Raw genomic sequence first — 5,685 nt, 5'->3', positions numbered from 1 at the left:
GTCGGGCGGCCGTCGGCTCCCCGGGAACAGCGGCCGTCGGCTCCCCGGGAACAGCGGCCGTCGGCGCCCCGGGAACATCGGTCGTCGGCGCCCCGGGACAGCGGCCGTCGGCGCCCCGGGAAACAGCGGCCGTCGGCTCCCGGGAACAGCGGCCGTCGGCGCCTCGGGAACAGCGGCCGTCGGCGCCCTGGGAACAGCGGCCGTCGGCTCCCCGGGAACAGCGACCGGCAGCCCCCCGGGGACAGCGGCCGTCGGCGCCCCGGGAACAGCGGCCGTCGGCTGCCCTGGAACAGCGCCCGTCGGCGCCCCGGGAAACAGCGGCCGCCGGTGCCGGCCGAGAGCACAGGACTGGGCCGAGTCACTGGGAGGGAGGCGAGTGCGGTATGCTGCGTAGAAGCACTGCAGGGACGAACGCCGCCTACGCTGTCGGCGTGCTGCAGTGCCGGTCCGGCAGCTCCTGGTCCCGGCTGGTCCCTGGTCCGGCGGGAACCGGCCCCGCGGCCGTCTCGGTACGGGTCGTCGCGTTTTGGGCCGCACTTCGCACGCGATGCGCCGGCGTCTCCGAGACCGCCGCCACCTCTCCCCACCGCCGGCCCGCGGCACACCGCTCCATGTCGGAGAGTGGACGGTGCACGACCGAGATGTGCGAGGCCGCCGTGCCGGAGACTGTACGGACAGGTCCCGCCGGTATGTGTGCGCGGGGGCGGGTGAGGCATATTTGGTGTGACTCACAGGCAAGTGTAGCCACCGTACGTGGTTGCGGGCTGTGCGCCTCGCTCCCCTCGTACCGCCGGATCTGATCTCGGCCCCGCCGCGCGCGCCAGACGGCCCGCGGCCGCCATCAGTGCGGGGTCGCTCCTCGGGAAACTGTGGCGACGGACATTTCCGCCGGGCTAGCGTACGCTAGCCGACGGGACCTCATCTGAGCGTCGCTCGGAGATGGCTGCAGCGCCCGTCCGACCGTGCCGTGTGTGGGCCGCCCGCCGGCCGACCGGACCGCCCGGCCGGCCAGTCCGGCGTCCCGGCCGGCCGACCGTTTCTGCGTGAAAACCGGTTTTGTGTGGCGGGCGGCGGCGCGCTGCAGCGGCAGGTCTCGACGGCGGCGGCGGCGGCGGCCGGGCGGAGAAGCTGCCCGGCGCCCGCCGTGTCGCGCCGCCCGGTACAGACTGTGACTCAGAGCGATGGGAGAGCTGCTCACGTGGACTAGATAGAGACCACTCCGCTATCGTGACACCTTCTCCGCACACGTGGTGCCTGTCGGCCGGGAGGGCGGGGGGTGGGCGGGATCCCGCGCGCCGTCTGCTCAGGTGGGCGCGGCTGGCGTGGCCGCAGCTGGGCGCCGGCCGCCGCGCCGCGCGTGACGCGGCTCGACGTCAGCGTCGTTCCGCCGCTGGCGGCCGCGGTTGACAGCCCGCTCCGGCCGCCAGGTACCTGAGTCAGGCCGAGCGACTGCCCACCTACGGCGTGCACTTCTACCGCGTCACCGACAAGAGCTGCAACAACGCCTGGTGGCTGGGCATCTCGACACTGGGCATCGCGCAGTACGACATCGCCGACCGCGGCAAGTCGCGCCGGGTGAGTGGACGCGCGACCGTGGCGCGCGACCGACCGGAGTGGACGCGTGACCGTGGCGTGGTGACGACCCGGTCGGCAGGCAGCCGAGGCAGGCGCCGCTGCCGCCGCCCGCCTGCGTGAGTTCTTATCGTAGTGATTATCGTCTGGGTATCGTCCGTTAGCGCGATATGACCAGCGAAATAGGCTCCGCGTGAGGTTTGAAATTAAAAGGGGAAATTTAGTAGCTAAAGCCTCCTTAATCACGCCTCACATATACTCATTTATTTGCTGGTTCTCACGCGCTGGGAAGGATGTGAACGATTCTCAGGCGCTGCTGGAGTGAAACTTTCCTCGGGGCCCAGACTGACACGGTGGAGCCGTTTTCCCACATGCTGCACGTGATCTAAGGTGCGTGACTGCAGACCTGGCTGTCCACGAGATGACCGGGAGCCACCGGAGCAGCTCATCGCAGCCTACGAGACCACGTCCGCCGCCCGCTGTTCCCGGCTCTTTCATCCCCGTGTTGTGTTTTCACAGCTGTTCCAGTGGAAGCAGTTGGAGAACGTCACGTTTCGTGACGGGCGCTTTTCGATCGAAGTAGACGAGCCCAAAAAGTAAGTCTCGCTCGCCGGGGGCCGTGCACGCGTCTGCTGTTGCTGGCTGCTTTCGGGCTGTGGAGTATGCGCAGCTTAGCCCGTGTGTGCGCGTGTGTGTGTGGGTGTGAGCGTGTGTGTGTGGGTGTGGGTGGGTGTGATCGCACGCGCTTTCTGTTCGGCTGATTGTTGTCAGTAGCGCAGATCGCGAAACGACCCTGCGTGTTGCGGTTCTGCTCACGGCAGCGGGATCCCGTGCAGTGTGTAGTACACTGTGGATATGTTGCGTGCTGGTCTGTGCATGCTTTCGGTGTAAAGTATGCTGTAAATTGGAATCAAGGGTAGAGTTGGTCCGCCGTCGCCGCCATGCGTTACGTCAAAACATCGCCGTGAGGAAATATTGCTGCGGTTTTGTTCAAACATAAAAGATAAGGTTCGCCCTCCCCCCCCCCCCCATACACACACACATACGGACAGTAGGCTGTAGTCGGGCGGCGCTCGTGTCTGGGTCAATGAGGCCGGAAATACGCTCCCAATGCGGCCATTGATGCCGTCAGCGTGCCCATGGCGGCGCTGTCAGCGGCGTGGCCGGGTCCGGCCGGCCGCCGTTCCCGCCCTGAGCCTCGCTGACCCGTCGCCAGTGGCGCTGTCCCCCGCCCGGCTGTATAGACGAGACGGGCAGCCGGCTGGCCGGTGAGGGATGCCCCGCCACGCACGCTTAATGGAGCGCTAGCGGCAAGGGAGCTTGACCCCCCCCCCCCCCCACACACACAGGCCATAGAATTGGTCAGGAGTGGAAGCCGGCCCACTCATAGTGTGTATCGGGAGCAAAAGGCGCGATGGTACCGAAATGTGCCAGTGAAACTTCGAAAAAATACCAACATAAGCTAGAAATGACTTTTAGCCTTTTCACGAATGAGATACCAGTATGCCGAAAGGAGCATTAGACGGGGAGCTGGAAATCAGCTGTGAGTCGTCATTTGCCACGCAAGATTTTGGGCTTTCTCACAGTGCTCTCTCATGTGAAAGTTCACTTTTTACTCCCAGAAATCACCGCCCCACTTCACAAGCAACAGCGCTGCTGCACACAAACACACCCACAGCCTGAGCAGGCGGCGGCACCATGCGTTCACCCTCCCACCCTGCCAGGCTGGTAGGGAGGGGAACACGTTGCCGCCGACCGGCCCCGCTGTCCGTTCCGTGTGCCGTGTTGGTGGCTCCGCGCACGCTGTCATGGCAGAGCCGCGCCGCCGCCGCCGCCCCCGCCGGCCGTCGCTAATGCATGCCGCCGGCCGTGGCCGTCCCACAGAGTGGTGCATAGCGCTGAGCAGCTTATCAACGTGTACGAGGACGCCATCGGCAACGACACGTCTGGAGACGACCTGGTCACGGCCATCTCCGACCCCTGCACCCAGTGAGTGAGCGCTGTCTGTGCAACCATCGAGGTCGCCGGACCGCGCCCAGTGAACCGCCCCTGCACCCAGTGGGCGACCCCACCCGCTCAATGGCCTCCACCTAGCTGTGACACCTGACCGCCCTGTCGGGATACCAGTGAATGACCACCCCACCCTCACACCCTGCACCGTGTGGGAGGCGTCACATACGCTGCATCCAGACCTCCCCTCCCTCCTCCAGTGGAAAGCGCTGTCACGCACCATGCGCCCACGTGAGTGACATAAGCATTCCTCGGCCCGGTGGCCAATGGCGTATGTCCGGATCTCCCTGGTACCGCCGAGACTGCTGACGTTCACGCCACGCCACGCTCGGGGACTGCGGACCAAATGGGTGACGTTAGCTCTTCTCGGACCTCGTTGCCCAATGACCCAGTGGGGCTGCTGTACGCAGAACATGACGCACTGTGTCTGGTCTGGTCTGTGTCTGGTCTGGGCCGTGGGCGGCCTGCTGGTGGCGCTGCCGGCGGCCCGAGGCACGCTGCGAGGATCGGCTCGGGCCGCGCCTCGGCGTGTGTCCGCGCCACCGCGCAGGGATTGAAGGCTGGCTGTAAGCTTTCGTCTCTCGGAACTGGAATTGCTCAGCGATAGCGAGAGCACTCGCAGTAGGCCCTGGGGAGCACGAGCGGCGCCGGTCAGCCTGCATGATATCAAACAACTCCAGCTGTACACTCGAGCTGGTTCTCCCGTACGCGAGTGACGGGTCATGTCCATGCACAGCAAGCGTCGCGTGCCTGCTCCCATTCCTCTGGCGTTGTCTGTTGAGCGGGGGCTTAGACCTTGAGATCAGTTTGCGGTGGCGTGGGCGTGAGTGCGGCCGGCCTGACCGCGTCCGCGCGTCGGTGCTGGTGACGTCGGCAGAGCCCGTCATCGGCCGCTGACGCTCCGCCCGCGGCCGCGCCTCGGGCCGTCGCAGCGGACCTGTTGTCGTAATCAGTGCTGATTGTGCCGCGCTCGACTGTGATCGAGCTGATCTCGCCCGCCGGCCGAGAGCTGTTATCTCATGATGTCACGGCGGGTGATAACGTGCCGCCAGCACAGCCCGCCGCCAGTGGGGAGGGCAGGGCTATTTTGCAGCGCCGCGTCCGGTCTCCGCCACATCCTCTCAGTCCGTGTAGCCTCGAGCCATGACCTCACGTCCGCCGGCCTCAATGTCCGTGGTGTTCCCCTGTTGCGCCGTCGCCACGTCCTCTCCGCGAGCGCCGAGCCGAGCCGATAGTGCAGTTCTGTCCCGCGCGGCGACTGAGCTCAGCGCTCCTCCCTCCCGCGCGCAGGGTGTCCGTGAGCCGCCGCACGCTCGGGCCGGGACACATCAGCGTCTACTCGTGGTTCGCCGCCTCCCAGACGGCATGCCGCAACATCTGGTTCACGGCCGTCTCACAAGCACCAGTTTCACGTCGAGGGCAAGAGGAGTCCAGGGTGAGGCGCGCCGGCGCCCCGGCGTTGTGTGCGCGGAGACTGGGGACGCCGTTTGTTCCCAGACGTGGGTGTAACGCGCGTGTGGGGAGGAGGGGGACATTGGGCCGCAGCCGCAGTATGCTGTAAGGAGTCTTTCGGACTTCCAAAAAGACTCCAAAATGACTCCCAAAATGTGCTATGTTGCCATGGACTTTGTTGTGGATGAGGGTTTTTTCACGTGGGATTGATGGCGTTGCATATACGTACTGCCGCCATGTCGCCATCCCCAACCCCTCCAGGTAGCATGTTAAAGACTTGTCGACTTTGTCGACGAGCTTGCCTGTCTCATGTTGTACTGGCATGCTGTCCGTCGGTGCCCGGCGCGCCGCTGCAGCGCCGCCTCCGGCCGCGGCGCTCGGCGCTTGACGCCGATCAGGACGCCCTCTGACAGCGCGCGCCTCGTCCCCCGCAGTCGGGTCTGCAGGCGGCGCGCGCGCTCTCTGAGATTCGCGCGCGACCTGAGCCGCTCGTCGGCGGCACTCTCGGCGGTCGGCAGCAGCTCGTCGCTGAGCAACAGCGGCTCCCTGCAGTCGCTGGCGGTGAGCAGCCTGACGGACGACTCGGAGCAGCAGGCCGCGCGCATGGAGATGTGCGCCGCGCTGCAGGCGCGCCGCGACGCGCTGGAGGCC

At 66.2% G+C, this 5,685-nt stretch overlaps 1 long non-coding RNA gene across 1 annotated transcript; it reads left to right on the top strand.

The window, feature by feature from the left end:
- The first annotated feature begins 1,427 nt into the window (after positions 1–1,427).
- Positions 1,428–4,974, top strand: LOC119108701 (uncharacterized). Its single transcript, XR_005095336.1, has 3 exons — positions 1,428–1,575; positions 2,092–2,168; positions 4,873–4,974. It is a non-coding gene; the product is annotated as an uncharacterized LOC119108701 (long non-coding RNA).
- The last annotated feature ends 711 nt before the right edge of the window (positions 4,975–5,685 follow it).

Source organism: Pollicipes pollicipes, unplaced genomic scaffold (genome assembly GCF_011947565.3).
Source record: "Pollicipes pollicipes isolate AB1234 unplaced genomic scaffold, Ppol_2.1 Scaffold_6686;HRSCAF=7923_pilon_pilon_pilon, whole genome shotgun sequence".
Lineage (NCBI taxonomy): Eukaryota > Metazoa > Arthropoda > Thecostraca > Pollicipedomorpha > Pollicipedidae > Pollicipes > Pollicipes pollicipes.
This window is presented reverse-complemented; position numbering and strand designations above follow the sequence as displayed.